Source organism: Phalacrocorax carbo, chromosome 1 (genome assembly GCF_963921805.1).
Source record: "Phalacrocorax carbo chromosome 1, bPhaCar2.1, whole genome shotgun sequence".
Lineage (NCBI taxonomy): Eukaryota > Metazoa > Chordata > Aves > Suliformes > Phalacrocoracidae > Phalacrocorax > Phalacrocorax carbo.
This window is the reverse complement of record NC_087513.1, coordinates 36,533,294-36,557,352: the sequence shown is the minus strand read 5'-3', so window position 1 is coordinate 36,557,352 and position 24,059 is coordinate 36,533,294. Positions and strand designations below refer to the sequence as shown.

Here is a 24,059-nt window from a genome sequence, read left to right as displayed (position 1 = left end):
GTCAGGTGCACAAGAAGCCGGGAGGGGAGGGGGAACAGCTAAGAGAGGGGATTCAAACTGGCCAAAGGCATATTCCATATCATGTAATGTCATGCTCAGTATATTTACTGGGAGGAGCTGGCTGGGGGGGAGGCAGCGATTGCAGCTCGGGGACCGGCAGCATTGGTCAGCAGGTAGTGAGCAGTTGTATCGCTTGTGGTTTTTTTTCTTTTTATTATATTATCATTATTATTTATTATCATAATAATTATTATAATTAATATTTTATTTTAATTATTAAACTGTTCTTATCTCTACCCACAAGTTTTCTTACTTGTGCCCTTCCTAGTCTCTCCCCCATCCCACAGGTGTGGGGTGAGTGAGTGAGTGGCTGCATGGTGTTTAGTTGCTGACTAGGGGCTAAACCACAACAGTGCTGGGCTGGAATGGCCATGGTGCCTGGTGCTGGAGTGGCTGTGACCTCTCCCCTCCCGGCTTCTTGTACACCCAGCAGAGCATGAGAGGCTGGAAAAGTCCTTGACTAGTACAAGCACTACCTAGCAACAACTAAAACAGTGTGTTATCAACAATATTTTCACAATAAATCCAAAACACAGCACTATACCAGCTACGGTGAAGAAAATAAACTCTATCCCAGCTAAAACCATGACACGTTGAAAAATTATTTTCTAGCTTCCAGCTTCTCTGCTGGCCCTTGAGATTGAGGTTGAAGGTGGAGGCAGCAGGAGGGACAGGTCCCAGTCCTGGAAGAGCCACCAACCTCTCTGATTACATAAAGAAGTTTCTCATCCTCTGTTCCCTTCTACCTTTCCTTCTCCCTTAGACAGAGGAATGAGAAGTAGGGCAAGATTTCTTCACTTATTTGAAAAGATGTTAGTTTATGTTAAGTTATAATAAGAGTGTAACAATAAGAGTTAATTTATGTCACACAGTAATTGAAAAGAAAAGCTTAACCATAAAAGAAAGAAATGTTCTGGTAGCCCTGTAATTTCAGCTTTTGATGCTTCTTTCATAAAATATAAATTAAATTCTAGTGGAAAATGGTAAAAGCAACTAGTTCACCTGTATCAGGAAGATATTTCTGTGCACAGTAATCTTCTTGGTTACTGTGCTAGCTGAGGCAGAGACTTCTGAATAGAGGCTAAGGAACCTTGGGGCTGGATGACTGTAAAATATCTAAAATTGTTCTAAAAACTGTGTAACCTAAGACCTAATAAAACCAAGGTTTTCATAGGGTTTGTTATACCGGGAAATACTAAGGAAATAAAATGCAACAATTTCTATTCCACTGCTTGTATATATAGTCTAGGTGATGAAAATTGGAGATTTATTTAAGTTTTATAAATTGCAACATTTTCTTTTGCCATTTTTCCAACAGTACATAGGTTGACTTTTAAACATACAAATGATTTTGAAAATTAGTTTTTAAATTCTTAGTCCACTAAGGAGTGTAAAACTGGGAGTTTAGACAATTAGTTTCTTACACTGCAAGTTCTGTTCTTTTAACTGACCTAATCTCCATCCTTCTGTGTTTATGAAATTTTTTCCTTTTGGGAATGTTAGAAGAATTCAGATCAACTTCACATTCATGTGAGATGATTTGTTCTGGACTCTAATGTTCAGTATGTTTTGCAAGGCTTGTTCACCTAAAACAACAACTTTCAAAAACACTGGCTTTTTGTGTTTATGTTTGCTCTTCAGAATCTCTCCAGAATTCTGTATGTCTCACATCTTTCAAAGCTTCACCCAAATGAGTCCTTTAAGGGATCTGAGGCCCAGGGATCAGATTAAATAAAATTAAGCTCAGAAAACACAGAGCAGCATATACTTTCCCCTCTCAAATTGGCAAGAAATATAGTTTTGTTCTTCTTTCCTGTATGCGTATGGATTTATAGTTTCATGTTTAGCCGAGAGTTGTCCATGTGCACCATCTTGTTTTTGTCTTTGAAGTGGTTGAGTTCCTTGATGTCTTGAATAATGAATCCACTGCCAGTCATATAAGCATGGTCATTTTTTTAATTTGTTGTATCATGCAACTGTATGTCCATTTACTAACAAACTGTGTGAATTTCCCTAATCCTCTGTTTTTCATTGCCAGTTAATATCAGAATTACTGTGTAGCTTTCTTGTTATTTTCTACTTTATTCAGATAATAATTTTTCTATTTTCAAAATATGAAACTGTTCAGTTATGAGTTTTGTCTTATAAAAAACTTCATATAGTGTTTTTTTGTAATAAGGATCATAATGGTTTATAATTGTAAATCTCTTGTAGTTCTTGGAGCATTGATTAGGGCATTCATTTTCTGCAAAGCAAACAGGATAAACGTTGGCATAAAACCCTCATAATCACCAAGAAATATACTGGAAATTTGTCCATTCAGTGGGTATTAAAAATGATATTTTCTTTTGTACAGTTATGAATAGAAGTTGGAAAGCACTGGGAGAGAAAGGCAGAATATAATGTTCTCTTACTGTTCCTAGCTACCTTTACCTGAATTCCCTCATTAACTCATTCAGCTCTTCTTTATAATGCTGCTCTTCCTAAAGTCCCAGCATGGTAATCTCTGCTGCAGCTATGTCTGCTAGTCCCTTCAATACATTTTGGAATCGGTTTCTCTCCCCATCAGCCAGTGTCTATGCTGCTTCTGGGACCAACGTGCAAGTTTAAGGTCTCAGCTGTCATCAGCTTCCACAACCCACATGCCTTTCCTAAAGGATGCTCAGTGCAAGCTCCCTTGCTCTGCTGCAGAATGCCTTCTGGCCCTCTTCTTCATGGGAAACTTACAGTCCCTCCTGTGTTCCCTCCTGCTGCCTCCCCAGAAAAACACGTGGCCTTAATCTGTCTCTAAACTGCTCCTGTCTTCTTTCTGCCAGTCTCTCAGGAGCCAGTACTGACCTTTTAGTCCTTTCCCTGCTTGTTCAATAGGTATATTCAAGCTCAGTCTATTTAAGGTGAGCATCTATAGAACAGATTCATTTGTTTATTCTAAAGGTTTTGTGTGATAAATTCACCTTTCTATTCTTTAGGATTCTGAACATTGTCTTCAAAACAACTTTGATCTATGGTCTCTGTCTCCCTGCCTCTTCACATTTTTCCTTTATTTTTCCTCAGCAGTGGACTTTTCACTCTCTACCTTAATGTCTGCTTTGCTCATCTTCCCCATTGCAGTCTGCAAAAGTCACTGGCTATGCTCAGCTCAGTAGCATTAGATTGTATAACAAGCATCCTGATATTTTATGTAAATAATGTAAGCAATGTGGTGTCCTAGAGCACAGGATTAATGTAAAAAAGTATTTTTAAACCTTTACTGTGAAACTAATTTGAACCAAATCTCCTTCTGTCACTTACATACACACTTGCTTCTACTAGAAACCACTTTCAAACAATGCCTTACAGAGGGAGGGGAATACCTTATCTAACAAGGGAAAAAGGTTACCACTCTAAACTGGTGCTATTATACTCAACTAAGGCACACACTTCCTAATGAGCTTGCGAAGGAAGAAGGTGGATGTAAATACACTACATTGTGTTGCAACTCTGGGGTCAGTATCCAGAGTTTCAATCCTAAAGTGCTCATGTTTAAATTATTTAATACAAAATTCATGTCCCCACTCTTGACACCAAACCTCAAAATCTACTGCTTTCTAAGGCTGTGGTTTTAAGAAAAAGCCAAACTAGCTGCCACCTCCCTTATTCCAGCCTTTTTCTCCTTTCATTCATATTTTTGTAAGGTTAGTTTGCTACAAGTTCTTCTGCCCGTGCCATTCAAAATGTGCTATATAAGTAAGCACCAGCAGTGGGGTAGGCAGGAGCTCCTACATGAAATCAGCCTTCCTACAGCTTACTGCAAAACTGTGCCTTTTGATTTGGCAGCCTCAGCTTCATGTATAAATGAGAAGAGGTTTATGTTACTGAGTTTCAAGAGGTCTATTTACAGGTTCTTAGAGGTTATGATTTTTTTTTTTTATCTACCACTTTAGAAGTCACTAGTCACAGTAGTGCAGTAACAACTCAATCCTCCCAACTCATATATCTGTAGAGGTTTAAATGAAATGTCTTCAATTTGCTAAAATTTGGCAATAATGATCTTACTGGATGTACAAGAGAAAATGGTACCGATCACTAAGAAAGTCTAGACAAAATATGTGTGTCTGCCATCTTTTACCATAGAAATTAATAAGACCTGTGGCTGGTAAGATGAAGTTCTTTTGTAAAGGGGCCCCAGCCATCCTTATCAAGTCTTTGTACATTTTTTTGTATGTATTCTCCACACTGTTTTGCTAAATGCCTATGATATCTCTTTGGATAAGCAAGTGTATATCTACAGGTAATGTCTGTGAATGCAGCAGTGCACAAACTGGGGCACCTCAGACCCCTGGTCAGCATATGTTCCACTTGAATGGCAGATGGACTTTGTCCTGGTCCTGACATGTTCTTGCCTGCTCTTGGTTTGGTTTTGTTAGTGAATCCTAAAATACTTTCCTGGAATAGTTCACCCATAGGTCTGGAAAGAAAGGCCATTGCTTAAGAACAGTCTTCGCTTGTCCACCAAGACTTTTACAAAACATTCATGAAAAGTTGAAAGCAATACCTCATTTAGCTCTTCAGTCTTAAAAACAGGGTGTGCTGGTTTTAGCTGGGATAATTTTCTTCCTAGTAGCTCTTATGGAGCTATGTTTTGGATTTGTGCTGAAAACAGTGTTGATAATACATGGACATTTTTGTTATTGCTAAGCAGTGCTTACACAGAGTCAAGGACTTTTCTGCTTCTCACCCCACCCCACCAGCGAGTAGGCTGGGGGGGGAGGGAGGGCACAAGAAGCTGGGAGGGGACACGGCTGGGACAGCTGACCCCAACTGACCAAAGGGATATTCCATACCATATGATGCCATGCTCAGCATTTAAATCTGAAGGAAGAAGAAGGAAGTGGGGGATGTTCAGAGGTTTGTCTTCCCAAGTAACTGTTGAGCTTGATGGAGCCCTGCTTTCCTGGAGATGGCTGAACACCTGCCTGCCCATGGGAAGTAGTGAATGAGTTCCTTATTTTGCTTTGCTTGTGCATGCAGCTTTTTCTCTCCCTATTAAACTGTCTTTATCTCAACCCACGAGTTTTCTCACTTTTATTCTCCTGATTCTCTCCCCCATCCCACGGGGGCGGGGTGAATGACTGACTGTGTGGTGCTTAGTTGCTGGCTGGGGTTAAATCATGACACAGTTTAATTAAATATGATTATGCACAGAACACATATATCCCTAGAAGTAGAACCTCCAACAGTATCTATTTTCTACACTTATAAAATACTGCGTATTTGCTCCAGAAATTCCAAAGGACTTGATGATATGACAGTTTGAATTGCAAAGCTCCTTTGCTGATCTGGTGGAATGTTTCAGCTCGTAGAGGAAAAAAATAAAGTACAGGATAGTTGGGCCAGTATAAAAGTTGAAGATGCACTGAAAAGCCATAGAATTTTCTCTTGCTGCAGAAAGAAGACACTTGCCCTGGAGAATGAACACATTACTCTTTCCTGGGGTAATGCTGGGAGGCTTCTGAGTTAATTATTTTGGCAAGTGGTTTTGTTGCTGGAAAATCCAAGTCTGGATATACTGAAACCTAGAAGGAGCTGTGAATACATAGATATAATTGTGCTTTTTTTGCCATAATGATTACAAACAGCTCCAGCCACCACACTGTCAGGTTTCTAGGTTCTGATGTCACAGAGAAGATGATTTTAAAAAGTTTTAAAATGCTTCTTGCCACTTCACCTACAGGATCCCTCTGTCCTATGTTTTCTTGCTGCCTAAACCAGTATGTTTCCACTCCATGGGCTAAACTATGATGATTAATTAATGATATTTGAACACCATGTTCACAGATACTCTACCTAAGTTGACCATAACTCAAAGGGTCATTGCACCTGCCTCAAACTGGAGTGATGATAAATCCCAGTTTACCATTTTAGCTCTGCCTTTTTCTCACTTCCTATTTTCCTATTATGCTCATCTTTTGAAACAGAAAACTTTAAAAGAATTGAAAATACTAGAGAGAAGAGCATCTCAGAATATGCATGTTCATGTCATTACATATGTTACTGTTACCTTGTTATTCTGCAGTATCATTCCTTTTATCTGCTTCACTTGTATTGTTAAGATGTTTGAGTTTTGAAGATGATGGTAACAGTAAGCTTTGAAAGAGGGTGTTAAGATATCTCAGAAAAGTGAAGATCCTGGAGGAAAAAAGGAAAAATAGAACTTCAGAAGTAATCATCATGCTTACCTGTGATTTTGTCAGCTGACAAGTTCACTTGGAAATTCAGCTGGATCATCCTGGATTACTCTGCTTCAGAAAGCTGGCATGATTTTTTAATGTCAGTATCTCCTGTGGTTGCAACAAACGTGCAGCAGTATAAAATGGAATGGAATGGAATTCTAATAATTCAAATACACTTGTGTGCAATAAAAGTTCTGTGATGTTTAGCTAGAACTATAAACATTTAGGTACTATAACTTGATATTATTCAATGGAACTACAACTGTTACTACTTCAGGATTCAGGCAGTGTCTTTACCTGGGCGAGTGACTTGAAAGTTAGAGACCAAAATATAAAAAATTACTGAAGAATCAATTTCAAATTAAAATCAAAACCTCTGAACTTTTAAGTACATGTTTGTATCTATTCATTCTTATCTTTATAACTTTAATAGGTGTTCACTTAGGTACTTGTCTGTTTGTGAAAAACTTGTTAAAATGTTAAAAAACCAAGGAGAACAGTCTGACTTCTGAAAGACTGTAGATTGAAACTATTTTGAAATTCTGCCTTTTTTTGCTTGAAAATTATTGATTGATTGAGAATAGGATCATATAGGGAAGAAAATGGGTTAGTCTTCTACTGATGTGTAGAATAACGATTGACATAATAAGTTAAATAAAATTAGGTTTTAGTGGGCTGGCATCGTAAATTGAATCTAATCGATGGAACTGGCAATTCCATTCAAGATTTTCTGTTAACCTCCTATATTACTCCTTTAATCAGAAAGCAATTTAGGTGCTATTTTTTATAGCTAAGCAATGAAAATGTTTGGAGCTCTTTTAAAAGATTTTAGTTGATACTTTGTTTTAGAAAAACTAAATTACCTTTGTTCTGTGTGATTTAAAATGGGGACATCTGAACAATCTCTTCTTAGGAATGTTCTTTAGTTGTTAGTATCAGTGCTAGAACTTCATTGAAGTGTGTAGTATTTTACAGATATGAGCCAGAAGAAAACATACGAATTATGCAGAAAAATCATATGTAAAAAGAGGAAACACAGAATGGCCAGAAAGCATATAAAATGGATGTCTACAACTTACAGGCCAGGATGCAAATAAATTTTTTACTAATGCTCTCACTCACAGCTTGTCAAAATATACAAGGCAGTTACATTTTATCATCTGCTAGTTCATGTTATCATACTGATGAGCAAGTTCTCATTCTCTTCAGTTTGTATGTCAGTAAATTTCTTAATGTGATGTGACCTTATAAAACATGCACCTATAGGGGAACAGTGCTTTGGGTACTGCCATAATGCTCTGTTGTCACATGGAATTATTACAGCTATTTAATAGGGTGTTTATGCACAAGATAATGTGCCTTGTGTCTCTCACCTGGGAAAATTAGCTATGGGAAAATTAGGTATGGGGATGAATGGTCTGGGTATCTCTGTGCATAGCACTCTGCACTGGGGAGACTAATCTACAGAAGCTTTTTCAACGTGCTGTCTGAGAAATGAAACACAAAACAATGTTTCTCATTTATTCTGGCACCTGGAATATATTAACATGCTGTGTACTCAAACAAAAATGTAAATTATCTTCTTTTTCAGGGAATAATTTAGATTTAATCAGAGCAGGTTGCTTGAAGGTAAACTGTTAGGGAGTTGCCATAGTGAACTTAGCAATCCAACATACCTAGCAACACGAAGAAATTGAGACAGCTGGAAAACATGTCAGTTGGAGAATAAGATCATATTTCCCAATACCTTTAGACAAACATCTTCATATAAAATTGACTTCACATCCAAAGCTGTTTGCTAACTGTAGGTTGTACTGAAACAGTTATAAAGTCTTTGAGGTAAGAATCGTTACTATTTTACACACCAAATAGAGTCTAGGCTCCTGATGTTGACTCTGGTCATTACCAGACCCTACGCCAAGGGTAGAGTTTCAGAACAGAAATTTATCATGAACTCTGCTCCACTGTTAAATGTTTTAGCACTTAATAGTTGTTTGCCTGCAAGAAAGTGAAGCAGCAGGATGAATTAGCCTGTGTTATTGACTAGACCCTTACTAATAGAAATTTTCCTTAGTTAAAGATGTAATCTTTATCATTGATAAACTGTGCAAGAAAATACTTATTGACTGCAAAAACAAAGAAGAACACCGAGTGTTTTCCCTGGGACTAGGAATTATTTACCAAACTGCAACATTGAGAAATATCTCTGGTAAGACCATCTTTTCCTGACACTGAAGTTTCTCTTTAACTAAGGCTCTGTTTTAAATCCCCTCTTCCCCAAGTCCCACTCACAGAGTAAATTAGCTCTGGCTGATCTTGACTGCTTCTGGTACATGAGCCAGCTTGTTAAGTGTGTTCAGTACCTCTATACTACATTTCAGCCTATCCTTAAGTGAGTCAGCAAAAGCTATTTAGACTTTTCCCTGCAGGATCGACTCCTGTAAATGTTGTCAGTATTTCAGTTGCTTGTGTTTTTCATCTCCAACAGCCAGGGCCCAAGGTAACACCAGTTCACAAAAAAGCAGCTGGAAAAGCTCATTATGGAATAAAGGAAAGAACCAAAATAAAATAATAATTTTACCCATCTTTTCAATGACTTCTTTCTACAGTATATGGCCAATATCAGGGATCACCTCTTAAATGTTCCTAAAGTTTCTTAAACCCCAGATTCTTATGTTCCTCCCTCTCTCTGCTGACAGTGATATTCCTTGTTCCCAAAGCTTGCATTCACCTTTTTGCTCTCTCCACCCAAATTCTGTCTTGTGTCTCCTCCTTTCATTCTCTGACTAATGCCTGCCAAACCCTATTCCTGTCTTTGCAGAACATAGACTCATCATTTTTTACTATTTCTCTCTCCCTACAATCATGCTTTTCAAGTCATTTCTTTGACTCTTCTGTCTCTCACAAAATCTGTATTCCCTATATAAGGATCAATCTATCATCCTGCTTATAATATTTACTGTTCTTTCTTTATCTGAGACGTTGTTATATTACTGCTATGATGCAAAGAATTTCCTACCACCTTGTCCAGAAATAGCTTTTGGTGTGCCTTTTCCTCCTAATTTTTCCCAAATTCTTCTTATTTCAGTACTTGTTGGCAGTGATCCTGCGGTGGTTGCTGGCATTTCACAGAAAATGCCTGTTCCAAAAACTAACAGAGGAAGTTATTCCAAACCATGTAAAAGTTCACATGTGCTTAGGTCCACGTTCATCTTGCCTATTATTAGGCACACAACTGAGGGGCCTAAACTCTGAACAGAGCTGCCCTATGGACTCTCTGTTAGACAGCCATGAGAAACAGAAGCACCTTCTTTGGGGTCAGAATTACCATGTGAAAGTGTCTGTTTTAATGCACTGGCAGGAGGCATAAGGTGATTAGTCACTTTGTGACTAAGAATGAGTCTAGGTCTGACCTTGACATATTAAGCTTTGGTAAATAATTACTTTATTGTACTGAACTAATTAATTTATTCTGTTAAAATAATCTCAATGCAGTTCAGTATAAACATCATTACAAGGAAAAAGGAAGAGAAATTTTTTTTCTAGACAAGAATTAAATGTCAAAATATAGTATTTTCAGTACTAGTAAACCAATATTTTGCAGAAGGCATATCCCCAGTTGTTCAATGTAAGAACTGAAGTTAGAGTTTCCCACAGAGAAGTAAATGCTATCTGAATTACCCGTATGTCATGCTTGGTTTTTTTCCCATTAAAATAAGCATCGAAATTTAGCTTACAGACATTCTAAATGTCACCTGGAAACAACAGGGCTGTGAGACAAAGGCAGAAGGGACAGGATAAGTACTTGGAGGAAGCAGCCAGAGGATGAAGTCCTATCAAACAAAGAAAACACCTGAATAAATTAGTTTAAAACTTTTCTTTCAGTTTTTGAAGTCTTTCCCTTCTTTACCTAAGATTTTATTATGGCTACTAAATATGGCCAGCAGCTCTGAAAATGACACACTTTGCCAGATATCACCATTCTCTTCTGCTACAAATGCTTTTCATATAATTAGGCAACTTTTTCCAGAGATGTCTGAGGGACTGACATGATTAAAGTGAACCATGAGACCATGGAAGAGAGGGGGCAGAATGAGAGCATATTTGTATATAGCATCATTTATTGATGGCAACCCTCTGTTCATAAGTTCTGAGCTCTGTACTATGCTTCCAACCTGCTTTTTTTTTTTAACTTCTCTGTTTCTTTTTTTCTGACTTTTCTGTTTGTTAAGGAATGCCCTGGAGAAAGAATGAGTGTTTGTTTTTATTTTATACTAGGTAGGGAATCTGAGTTTCAACTTTCATCTTGAACTAGCTTGAAGTAATGGAAGACACCAACAGGCTTTACAGGACTTACAGTGTCAAGTTCTGCTATGTCCACAGAATATTTAGGGGTTTTAGTGATCTTTAAAGTTTTGGAAAAAAAATCTTTCATTTTTCGACTAGAAACATGTTGATTTAATTCAGGTCTTCTTTAGCTATTGCCATTTCAGAGAGGAAAAACGGATGTTTGGAGAGAAACTGTCTTCTGCTTTTTAGTTACACTCAGTGCTATATATTGTTTGAATGATATAGTATAGGATACAGTTATGTTGGTTGTATTGCAGGACTGATACTATGTTGGCCTTGAAATTTATTTGCGCAGATTGATCAAAAGTGAATGTCAGAAAAGCATGTGTCAGTCACAGCTAGAGGTGTCTTATAAAGGTTTTTTAAACCTTTTAGGTTGATGAGAACTTTAGATTTCTCTCTCACAAGTTGACCTGTTACACGGATCTTTCTGATGTCACGGTTGGATTGCTGCAGCGTGCTTGATTCTGTGCTGCCAAAAATGTTCATCTATCACCTGCAGCTAGATCAGATTGCAGCAGAGTGAGCATTCGCAGGTGTGGAACGGGAGATTCTGCTTCTCTTCAGTTTTGCTCTGTGAACTGAGAACCATGAGTTTAGTTTCTTTTCTTTTGGCATATTGTCTACCTTTAAAATCTTCTCTGCAAAAGCCTAAGGCTTCAAAAGTTTGCCCAGCTGTAGAACCCCGTAAGGGGAGTTCTGCTGGTGAATCCACATAAGCCATAGCTCTCCATGGGAGTTTTGTGGCTCCCTATCCCAGTCTATCAGCAAACAGTGCATGAGCAGCTGGTGTGAATCTTCCTAAGCCTCCCTTCGGCAGGAACTGAAGCAAATCTGCCCCTCTACCAACCTTTTTGCCGGCTTTTGTTTGCAATATGTCTTGTCTTCTTATCTCTTATTATCACAGTGATTACTTCTTTTAATAGGTTTGAGAAATGTTTTTTAAGGGTTGTCACGGGGAAAAAAATCTGCTCAGTTCACATAGTTTAAAACAAATAAGGAAAGAAGTGGTATATTGATTTGTTAGCAACACATAATCAACAAGGAGTCAGCAGGCTATAATTCAGGTCCAATATCAGCAATACAACAGATAAACCACAATAGTAGACATTTACAAAATGTTAATAAACACCTTTGTAAATACTTTCTATAATGAAAACCCGAAAGTCTAATGCTCACCACCATGTATTCACAGTCAACTGCACCCCCTGCCCCAGGCCCTGTAGGTTACCAGCACCCTTCGCCCTTCAGGGAGTGCAGGCTCCCACAGCTGCACACCCCTCCTTGGGGAGATGTGAGTGCTCCAGCTCTGTGCCTGCCCACATCACTCCCAGATATCCACACACCAACTAGAGACTACTCCATTGGTTGTGCAGGCAAAAAAGCATGGGTCCCTGTGTGCTGCACCCTGCGCTGTCGCTCCACTAATTGGAAGCAGGTTACTCACGGTGTCCAATGGCATACAAAATAGTGCTGTTTCATTAACTAATGATTTTAATTTAAAACCCTTGATACCTGAGGAAGTTTCCCATGCTGAGGGAATCTACTATATGAGCCTCAAGTCTCTGAGCAGCCTTACTGTAAACCAGAGTGTTCAGAGTCCTCAATAACCAATCTCCTTTCTATTCTTATTGGGTAGCCATTTTCACAGATGGTGTTGTCAATTTAAACCAGAAATTTCTGGAAGGACAAACTTTAATAACCTCAGCTGAAAATGTGCTGTGTTCTTGTTCCACTGAACCTGAAAATGCAAACTGAAATAGCCTTTCCTGCAAGGCAAAATCTAAATATTATATTTATTTATTTCTAATTAATAGAACATAATTATCTTGGGAAATTCTAATCTAACTAAGATTTTCTACAAGCAAGACAAGTTATAATTTCGGGCAGTGTAAATGGGAATAGCTCTGTTTTCTTTTAGAACTGGTGATTTATATCAGTAAGAAACAACTATATCAATTTACTTCAATCCTATCCAATATACAGAAAGCCAAAGAACATTTAATTCATTAAGTTAAAAGCTGAAAAACAATCTAGAGCTTTATGAGACAAATCCTTCTCTGTTTTAAGAGGAATACATTTATAGCTGGCCACGTACCAAAAGTAGTCATCATTTACATATTATACCATAGGTGTAAGTTTACAGTGAAGTAATGGTGTGGCAAATATAATAAGTAACATAACATGTATGATGAATATTTGTATGGTAGTATTTTCTAGTAATGGGAAGTATCTTTCTAGTTGGATTTCTTGTACATACATACAGTCCTACTTCATCTCAGTGTGCAAATCAGATTCTGGTTATTCTCATGTTAAACTGGGATGAAGTTCACTGTTATTTACCACCTGCACTGGTATATGAACAACTTACATTTGATATACATTTTTTAAATGAAAAAAAAAAAATATCCTTACCACTAAATTTAGATTCATGAAGAAAGTCTATAAGATTGGCACTGATTCATTGGAGACTGAATTTGACACTGTGAATTAAGTTCAGAAGTGTTGTAAATGAATTTGTAAATAAGTCACGTGGCTATAAACTGATATAACTTAAATACACAAGGAGATATCTGACATGCAGAATTTAAACAGAAAAAAGAATCAGCAAGTGGGTACAAAATATGATTTGGGGGGATCAAGATATATTCATATATCTATTTCTTCTCCCCTCTTAGCTCATCATAAAGGTTATGTACTTCATATATTCTGACCTTGATCTTCCTAGAAACAAGATAAGTGAGTTAAAACAAACTCATCATTTGCTAGGAGACAAATATTGGGGAGACTGTGTTTGAAACAGATCAGAGAGAGACCTTGTGCTAAATTTAGGTGAGCTAAGGTTAAACAATATTGATCAAACATTATGGCTTGAGAGAGTGATTCTGAAAAGGGTTCATATAATTAGTATTATATAAGCTCAGTAGAAAGGACTGTTAGGAATGAAGGTATCAGAAGTAATACTAACAGCCTTTGCAAATGCTATGCAGATCTTTGATTTGCCTTTGCATGACTTTGCCCATCTTTGCAAAAGGGTTCTCTGATGCTGAGAAGAATATTATGGCATCTTTGTTATTTCTGAAACTGTTCTGGAAAAATGCTTGCAAATAATCCTTGTCCATAATGCACCACGTCCATATGGTGTTACAGAAATAATCAATAATAAAAAAGATCAGATGTGGATATTAGAGGGAAATTTTAAGACAAAGATCAAAGAATAATTGTCAAATTAGAGTGTTAAAATTTCTGTATGGTGTTTCTGTTAAGCTGTGCTATTTGAGGAATGTAAAACATGACTAACTAGATCAGCAGGTGTGGTGTAGGTGTTAGTGCAATTATACATTGACATTTTTGCTGAAGCCTATAAAGCATTATTTTGTGCTGGCTACCAATCTAGATGTAGACCTGATTAAAAATAATTGAAGGATCAGTTCTCTACTGAAAAATGCTTTTTCCCTGCAATTGGAGTGCTTAACAGGAATGGACTGATTCTGGAGACAGTTTGGAAAGACAAATGGACTTTAATCCGAAAAGGAGTAGTATACTAGTTTTAAGATTTCTAGGTTTGTCTTAATAAAAAGAATTTCTACATTTATCACCAATTGTGTTTTATATATTTTTACTATTTGATGTTAAGTTTAACAGTTATATGCAAGTAATATTCTGAATACTGTTAATTTCACTAGACAGATTTAATGACTTTCCAGAAGCAAAACATCTTTGATCATTGCTACCTTTGAATTGTTCCTCATATTCTGTGTTAACATAGACTCACATTACCAACACAAACATGATTCTGTTTCAGTCATTTTATTAATCTTGGTACACTACCACAATATTCCTGATTCCATATTTTGTCCAATCTAGTTTGTAATGTTTGTTTCTTTCTAGAAGATTTTCGTGCTGGGGTGAGAAGACGATGTTTTTATGTTCCAAGTATCTTACTGACATGAGGATTACCTTGATAATGTAGATTTCACTTCCTAAGTACTTGGTGCTTGGATCAAATATATTTACATTTACATCTCATCCCTCCCATTCAAATACCTTCTGGTTGTTGCATGGAAAGATATAATACCTTATGTTTTCTTTGTTTGCAAAGGAAAGATTTTCCTAGCTAAAACTAACTTCCCAACTAAAACTAACACAATAACATCCTTCTCATTTTCCTATAACTAAAGGTAGTTATAGTGGAAAGTATGGAAACACTTTCAGAGTTGTTGCAAAGGACCATAAACTGGTACCAAAAATAGCCTGAACTGGAGTCAAACAGAGCAGACCCCAGCTCTTCTGTAATTGAATAACTCAGTAAAGGAATGGAATGTATTTATTTACTCCTAAGCAAGTAAGAGTAAGATATAATTTCAAAATTAATTCTTAGAAACAGAGGAATGTAGAAAAACTTTCATCGACATCCAAATGATCAGGAAAAGGTGCAAAGTCTTCAAAAGACATAATATATGTGAGTTCCAAAGAGACGAATACATAATATGAAAAGGTAGTCCTGTCTGACTCACAATAATGACTTACTATATTTCTTTCCATCTCTTCTGGGTTACTAAATACGCAAGAAAGTGATGGTTTGAAGAGTATAAAAAGGAAAAATCTTCAAAATACCCCTAAATCAAAAATTAAAACTTTTACTGCCAAATATTATTCTACCTCTAGATTCTGCAGCTCTTGACCTTATGTACTATATCATAGAAATCATCTTATAGATATGAATCAAAAGATAACTTTAAGTAAATGATCACAGAATGTTAGCCGTGGTAATTATGCAGCATAATTTATCATGGATCTATATATATAATACAGTCAAGTGTTCTTTAAAATAAGGAATTATAACAAGTATGAATTAAATGAATAAGGAATTCTCCATATTCATTTAATTTTCAATGTTGAGTTATTAAAGTAATCAACAGCCAAAGAACTAACTCTGTAAGCCATGCTGCACATGAATAGCTTATTTCAAGAAACCTTCCACATGGGTAATTTTTTTCCTATGTGTCGAAGAAGTAAAAATTAACTCTTGACTACGAAAGGGTATTATTTCTAAGCAGTTGTTTCAGAAATGGTTGAGAACTATACTTGACCCTGTAATAATAAAGAACATTCTGAACAAGAAAATTTCTTCTTTTCTTTTACATGAAATGAAAGAAAGCACATAACGGTGACAGCTGCAGAACCAGCTTTGTCGAAGGACAACAGAATAATGTTTCAAGTGTGAGTAATGGCTCTCTTGTATGGGACTGAGACCCTTTCTGACTCCTATGCTCACGCTGCACCCACTGTTATGTGATGCAGACACAGTTTAACAACAAATGTGAATACTGCTGGCAGCATCAGTACAGAACAAGACAACAAAAGCCATCTAAATTGGTGATATCTGGATTATAAGTTGTATAATGCACTGTGCTGTCATGGCTAGACTTACTGGTAACTGTCTTTAAAGCAAAGCTCATCATGTGTGGACTATTTAATGGTTGCTACTAAAGTAACATACTTCCATAGAAGAGGAGCGATGGGATACTGTCATACTGTGGACTGGTACAGATTTTTAAGCTAGCCCAGTATGGTTCAAAAGCACAGCTGAAAAACCCCGTGTGGTTTGCTCCCTTTTTTCCCTTTGCTGGAGGGACCACCTTCTGGAAAATATCTCAGGGGAGTTTCAAGTGGCAGCTGTGATGGTTCTGAATTCACCACAGTCATCAACTTTACTCTGGGTGATTTTGTATGCAGAAATAACCTTTATATTAGCAATGCTGGTGGCTACCTGAATGACAGGAGAGATGAGAATAGAGTGGTAATGTACAGTTGCATTCCCTGTTAAACACTAAGAAAAAATATCTGAGGAAGACAACAGGAGAGAATACAGTGAGGAGGGAAAGTAGAATGTGAAAGGGCCTGTACCACAGAAAACGTGTTTTGACTGAGATGGTTTAGTATCTGTTTGGTAGTTTTGCTTTGGAACCCGTAAGTAGGTTCTGGTACAAGAGATAATTCAAGTATGAGATAGCAGTAGAATAGAGATAGGAACAGAGATGTCTTTGTGGAAGAAATCCCATAAAATCTTACTCTGGACAAAAGGACTATTAACAAGGTTTTCCAGAAACTTCTTAGATGCTGGCTACCATGTAGGAATCATATGGCATGCAATGAATATTGTCTGTTGGTTTGATCACAAACCAATAGGATTGTCTGCAACAGCAGCTGGACTTGCCTGTGAAATTATGTGCTGCGTGATGATGGGCCAGAAACAGTTTGATCTGGGACAAGATGTTGTTACTGGAACATGGTTGCCAACATCTTGATAGTATACCTATTTGATGAAAACAGAATGGAAAGAAAACAAAAATTATAGTTGTGGGTTGGTATTGCTGTAGTGTCCTGTTAATACCCAAATAATAAACAAATATAAAACATACAGACCTACTTTGGATAATGGCATGTACCTGTCAGACACAGGGTCTATTATTGAGGTAAGCAATGTGAGGGACTGGATTGATGGAAGGCATGGATAAGGGGGAGACTATAAGTGAATTCAGCACAGTCAGATTGTCAAAGATGCGTAGTCTGGAGTGAGTCATGTGGTGCACTTTGGCCAAAGGACCAATGCGGTATAGGCCTCTATTAGATTACTAAACAGAGCCAAAACACAAGCGTGTGTGCGCTCGGTCTGCTATCATCCTTGTTAGCACATTCTCTGGCACGTATTTTGCCTGTGCCAGCTAGCAGCGTCCCAGAAAACACTCAGCCATGGCCTGGGTTACTGCAGACCAGGTATTATTTCCAGTGGTTGTGCTCCTGGCTCAGGTGTGGCCACTCTGTTTTGTGGAAGAAGAAAATTTAGATGTGTGGATATGAGTCGTGCTGGGCCAAGAGGCCTCCAGACCAGATGGTAGTCTCCCAAATCCTGCTTTTTATCACAATCCCTAACTGAGTTGCCAGATTTTGATGTTTTTGCAGCCATGAAATGCATGAGAGAGAGTGTACCCACACTCAAGACATAATATATTCTGAGAGTATATATATATAAAAGTTGTAAATAATGGCCTGCCATTTAAACTTTTAATGCTTAAACCTGCCTTCCTTTAACCTCTGTCATTCAGTGAATGGAGAGTTGTTCAATGGGGAATTAATTTACTTACTTGACATATATTTACTGTGGTTCTACCCCACACACTCAGAACCATCCTTCTAAAATAAGTTTGGGTTTCTGAAAGGTAATTGAAAGGCAAAAGAAAACAATCTTTATTACATTTAGGGATGACCATGAATCAAAATCCCAAATCCAAACACCTTTAAGCTCTTCAGACTGATAACATGCATTCTTTACAGAAGATGTTTCTACAGAAGAGATTGTCTTATTCTTTGGAATGTCACTTTAAAAAGCACCTACCCTAAACTCACCACAAATGTTATAACACACTCATTTTTGTTGAATGGTTGGCACACTATTTCAAAAAGCTCCTTGTCTAGTAATTAATGATTCTGTTTAATAAAATAGGAAAAATAAAATCTTCTCCAGTAGTCATGTCTCCTGTTTTCTCATAGCCTTTTGGAAGTGTTTACTGTTTTAAAAACTGACAATTCAAATCTAGCACAAATCCAAGTGGCACTAACAAGCAAATTGTTTCCATTTCTGAAACCTATTGTAGTAATTGCTACTGACTCCAGAGACATTCCCTAGGCAAGAGCAGTAATGATAATTTGGTGACTTTCTTTTAAGTAGACTTCGTTTACAACAGCTAGCAGATATTTCTGCCTTCAGGGCTGAGGAGAGGTTTATGGACTGCAGTAATAGCTTCTCACTTTTAATTTTTCAAAAGAGGTTGCTTCAGTAGTGAGCAAACAGCCCTACGTTTTTCAAATGTTATTTCTTAATCATTAACATTAATATCTATTTTTTAAAATACTGATCCTTTATGAGGCTCCCAAAAATACGCATGACAAAACCCTTGTCAAGAATTCCAGAGACTAAGATTCATATTAGAAAATAAACAGGAACAGCTTTATTTCTCTCAGGAGGACTGTGCTCGATCACATTCCAGTTGTTGATGACAACAACTTGTTACTTTATTATTCACTGCCTGGACTGGAGCATCAGAGAGTCATATTTGAGGAGCGAGACAAAGTTGTAAAAAGAATGTAGAGCAAAAGACAGTTTCTGCATTAAATAGTTTATAAATCAATGCTAGTACCAGTAAGCATTTAACTGATGCTTTTACTCTCCTTTTCTGTTTTGTTTTAAGAACTCAAGTATCTTTAACAGATTGGACTTCTTAAAGACCCGAGTTAAGGTTAGTGTTAAAAATTAATCAGTTGAACTGACAAAGGATCTTAACATCAGGGGCAAATCTGTTCGCAAGAGTTCATAAAGAAAAAGTTAATTTGAAATCTGTCTTTTAATTTATACCTACATAATTTTCAAAGTAAACAAAAAAAATAGCATATTACAATTATACAATATATTATATGTTCCTACGTTTTTTGGAAATCCGACCCTGGATCATCTTTCCCTTCCACAGGAGTCTTCATTGACACAGCAAATTAAATGCTTTCAGTAGTCAGTTACCCATCCTTGCTGCAGTGTCAAGGGATTACTTAAAACCAGATACAAATAAAGGTGTCAAACCTTTTTTGTGAGGGCTAAGACCTTGAGGTCTTTTTTCCTATACCCATGTGCTAGTATAGCAAATGAGAAATATTTCTGTAAATAGTGTAAATTAATATGAAGAAGTAAAACTAAAGAAAAATGAGAACAGTAATATAAAACCTAGTATAGAATGTGATGTTTGTGTTATCAAAACTGTTACAGCATAAATTTTGACACTGATTTATAAGAACCAAGCCATGTGTTGACAGTCTACAGTACAAGAATTATTAATTAAGACAGTGCAGAGAGAAATCGAAGCAAACAATTAAAAGACAAATGCAGATGATTCACAAATGGGTGAAATGTTTAAATTAACAGACTGATTTAACCACTAAATGTCATTTGCTCATTTCTTCTTTTCTCATGATGCATATAAAGCAAAGACCGCTTCCCAGCCTGTTGTGTTTACTTGTGTTCTATACTTAAATAAATAAACCCCATGGGTTCTCAGCTCAGTAGATATTCTGCAAGAATATTTTGGGCATCCCAGTGTTTTCTGCTGGCAGTACTTATTATTTCTTGAGATTGGAGCAAGTATAGCAGGGATGCCTACCTCCTGCAGACCTTTATGTAAAGCAAGTACTGGAAAAATAATCCTTTCATGAAAAGTGCATAAAAATTGGCATTTCACATCTTCATGTTTTGAACACCAGTATTTCTTGGATTGTTTTGTCTTTGTCACATTCTTGTTAGTTTAGTACATCAAGGGCGTAGGGACTGGAATGGCAACTGAAGAAGTTCTTAATGCCAAGAAAACTATCAAGCCATTTCTCAACAGAGTTTGTTCCTCATGTTCACTTGGGACTTAGAGGTAACTGAAGGCAAGTTTCGAGCTTTTCAATTACGTAATACCTAGTATTTTCAGAACAATTCAGAAAGACTTAGATACTTCTCATTAAATATTCTAATTCTAGAGAGGACCTTTATTAAAACTGTTTCCATCTTCTCTTTTACTAAAGTAAGAGGGTTGTAATGCAGAATTTGTGAAACAGATCACAGAGAAATTTATGCCACCATAAACTTACTAGAAACAAGTATATTGTTCTAATTGCTTTACTGCCTATCTTTTTTTTCAACCACACCCTCTCATTCTCTCTTCTTATTCCTGAATAAGATATCTAAATGGTAGCTTTTTATTCACAGTGACTCCAGTTACTTCCTAGTCACTGGTGTAATTTCTGTGGGAGAATATCAGACAGTAACTAAATTTTCTCCTTTCCTTCTTCTACTTCAGTACCTCAGAGAATTACCCAATTGCTCTTCCTGTTGAGTGGAAATCCTGAAATGGACTGTTTGTGTTGCAGTCAAAATTATTCTTGGTAAAAACAGCAGTCTTCAAATTTAGCACAGTAGGATCAGCAGCACCTCATTTTCAGAAAAGGTTGTTATGTTTAACAACTGAAAAAAAAATCTCTGGCTGAACTGAAACTGAATTCTGGAAATAAAATTGTTCTACTTTCTAACTAAACTATAGGACTGGATATCTGCTGGTAACTGTATAATATGAGGATATGTTTTGTACTTGTTTCCTCTCAGTCTCCACTTTTTTTGTACATGTGTAGGTCTACCAAAGTGAAAACAGTATATCTTCTGGCTGGTCTGTTTTTTATTGGGAGTAATCAGCACAGATTTATGAAGGGGAAGTTATGCTTAGTCAACCTGATAGCCTTCTGTGATGAGATGACTGGTGTGGTGAATGAAGGCAGAACAGTGGATGTTGTTTATGTTGACTATAGCAGCCTTTAGACACCGACTCCAATAACATCCACACTGGCAAACTGATGAAGTATGGGCTGGAAATATGGACAGTGTGGTGGGCTGAAAACTGGTTAATGTATCAAAATTAAAAATGTAATTTAGGAATTTTCGTGCCATGCTGGGGCCTTTATGTTTGTTATCTAGGCAGATGTTTTCTATCCAAGTTAACACAATAGTTCGAAAAATAAATGGTATAGCCAATTATATCTATTTAAAATGTCCAAAATGTATACCAATTTTTCAGAGTTAGGCAGTCACAAGATAGAAAAATTCAGTTAAGGATATCAGTGCAATTTAAAATTCTGCAACTTTCTTAACCTATTTTGCATACATATTTTTGTATGATGTGTATTTACAAGTTTATGTTCTGTAGCTGTACGCTTCTACGGGAGAACTTATCTTGGGCCGCATATCTCCGGGACACAGGGCTCTACCCACCCTGGGGACAGTGATGCACAGACATCAATATGATGGATACAAAATGTCCGTTTATTTAACTGCATCACACGCTTATATAGCTCTTGTGCTTCCTGTTCCTGCCACTCCTATGGGGAGGAGTCTATCTTTCCGTCACAGCCCGTGATCTTCCGGTCGCCGATCCCTGTCTATTCCCCTACAATGTTCTATCAATGGGTGTCACGCATGTATTTGACAATAACAAAAAATTATGTACGTACTTGGTATAGTAAGGTGCAATTCCAGCATTATAAGGAGAATACACTCGAATAGGGACTGCAATCAACCTGTAACTTTCTACTGGTTTTACATATTCTCTTTTTCTCCTTATTTCTTTCATTTGTCCCACCCAGATTATTTTTATCACCTTACTGCTATAGAGTCATCTTCTGGACTGTTTTATATATTGATGCACTCTCAAGGAATCATGGAGGGGGATTAGGAAGTCAGGAAGACAATTTATATTAGAATCAGCTTCAGATTTAGGCACTTAAATGTAGGTGTTTACATATGCAGTAGATAAACTCACATTACAGGTAATGCCACCCTTGTTCGCAGAGCTCATGGACCCTACAATCACTATATCTGCTGGATAATAATTTGTGTCCACTCCCTGGGTTTTATTGTTTACCCAGATGTCTGTTGCCTATATTGGGAGCTTAGACAGCAAGCCTACCTAAACATAAAGGGTTACCTGTACATAACTTGATCTTCAGCTGAATTTCATCCATGTACATCATATCTCAGAATCTATAACTTTATATTAAAAAAAAATTTAAAATAAAATCAGGATTCAACTGTTGTGATCTCTGCTCCCTAAGAAGGAATTATTAATAAGTCATTTGCTTTATATTCAATAATCTAATCATGACAGAATTGTACATTGATTTTTGTAGGTAAGTCATGTTAATGTTCATAGCTGTGAGTATTAGCTGTGTCTCTTTCAATTCTTGATTTACAGAATCGGAGTTCCTTCAGGACTGTTTTATGGCTGTCGATTTACTTAAACTCTGTGAGGCCTCGTTTTGGTGGTGGCACTTCACGCCTTGCTTGCTTGCCCTACTCCTCATTCCTCTGTGCAGTCCTTTTCTTATTACTGCCAGTGAATTGTGGTCTCTTCCTAGCTTAATTCTTTTTTTTTAGTCTCGAAAATGACTTGTCTATTCCTTCTTTTTCACAATAAATTTATTATGTCTTCTTCTGTACAGGTGTTAGAGCATGAACACCTTTAACACATCTAATCCTTGTGTACCATTATGTTGTAGTCTTTGTTTCTTTGTCTGTCTCAGGATGCACCCCTATGGTGTTCACTGTTACTTCAAATTTTCCCTGTGTCAGAATCACCCACATTCATGAGCACTATTCTGGATTTCCTTTTATTGTTCTCCAGTGTATTTCATTTCATATTTTTGTCCAGGAAGATTACCATGTGCTATCCCTGGTATTTTTCTCAATGTGTGTTGTATGTGAAGTTATTTAGTACAGGCTCCTGAAAAAAAACAAATGTGCAAAACCGTCAGTTTAAAACCTTCTGTTGTTCATTTGGACTTGCAAACTGTGGGTGGCACTTGGGGGCTAGTTTGTGGCTACCTAAAAAAAGATGTGTCTTTTACAAATGAGAACACTGCTACATGACAACACATTGAAAGTTTCAAATCAAGACCGTGTACCTGTGTACCTGTATTTTTGTCATGAAACATCTATATGATATCAGCAGCAGTCAAGCCAGCTTGCCAGGCTGACCTTATTCAGTTTACCTCGGAGTGAAACTGCAATACCTTGCCCTCTGCTAGGCTTCTGTGTCGGTAAAAGCAATGTGCGTTAACAAAATTTACAGTAAAAATCCTTAATTTATTTTTTTAAGTAGACAACTATTCCTTGATGGTCATCTGGGGGAGACTGGAATAATGACAGGGATGTTAGACTTTCAGAACCTGCAGCCTCTGACAGTTAAAAAACCTATAGCCGGGTTTGTTAAACATCCTGAAAGGGGCAATACACCCCCAGAGCAAAGTCTGCTTTTCCTCTCCCTCCATTTTTCTACAGACATACTGGTTTAACAGTGTACATATTCAGTCAGTGCTAGCAAAGGCTGAGTAGGAACGCTTTCAAGAGGGTTATGCCTCAAACTGTGTTTTCTTCCCTGTACCTTGGGTAGGTCAGAACGAATGCCTCTGGAGATTACTGGTGGCCTTTTGTTTCTAACTCAGCTCTGCAGCTCTGCCTATGAAGTAGACACTGAAACATGGCCAAGTTTTCTAACTTTAGGGAAATATTTTCCAAGCTAATTTGCCTTCACTTCCACTTCCAACAAGGTACAGAAAGTTCTTGACATTCATCTCGTCTAGGCTGATAGCTCAGAGCATTAGGTTATATGATTAAAGGCTAATGCCCATAAACAAAAATACCCCTGGGGACCAGGGGAACTGTGGCAGGTGGAGGGACCCCAAGAACCTGATCACTGCTAGTAGAGTACCCTCACCTGGCACTCCTAGCACCATCCATGGGGAGCAACCAGCTTGTGAGAAACGCACCAAGACAAGTCAGCCCAAGAAACTGCCTCCTCT

The 24,059-nt window shown here is 37.3% G+C and overlaps 1 long non-coding RNA gene across 2 annotated transcripts in view; it reads left to right on the top strand.

Moving 5' to 3' along the window:
* The window catches only part of LOC135312767 (uncharacterized), a 492,691-nt gene that overhangs the window by 74,883 nt on the left and 393,749 nt on the right, over positions 1-24,059 (top strand). The window lies entirely within an intron of this gene.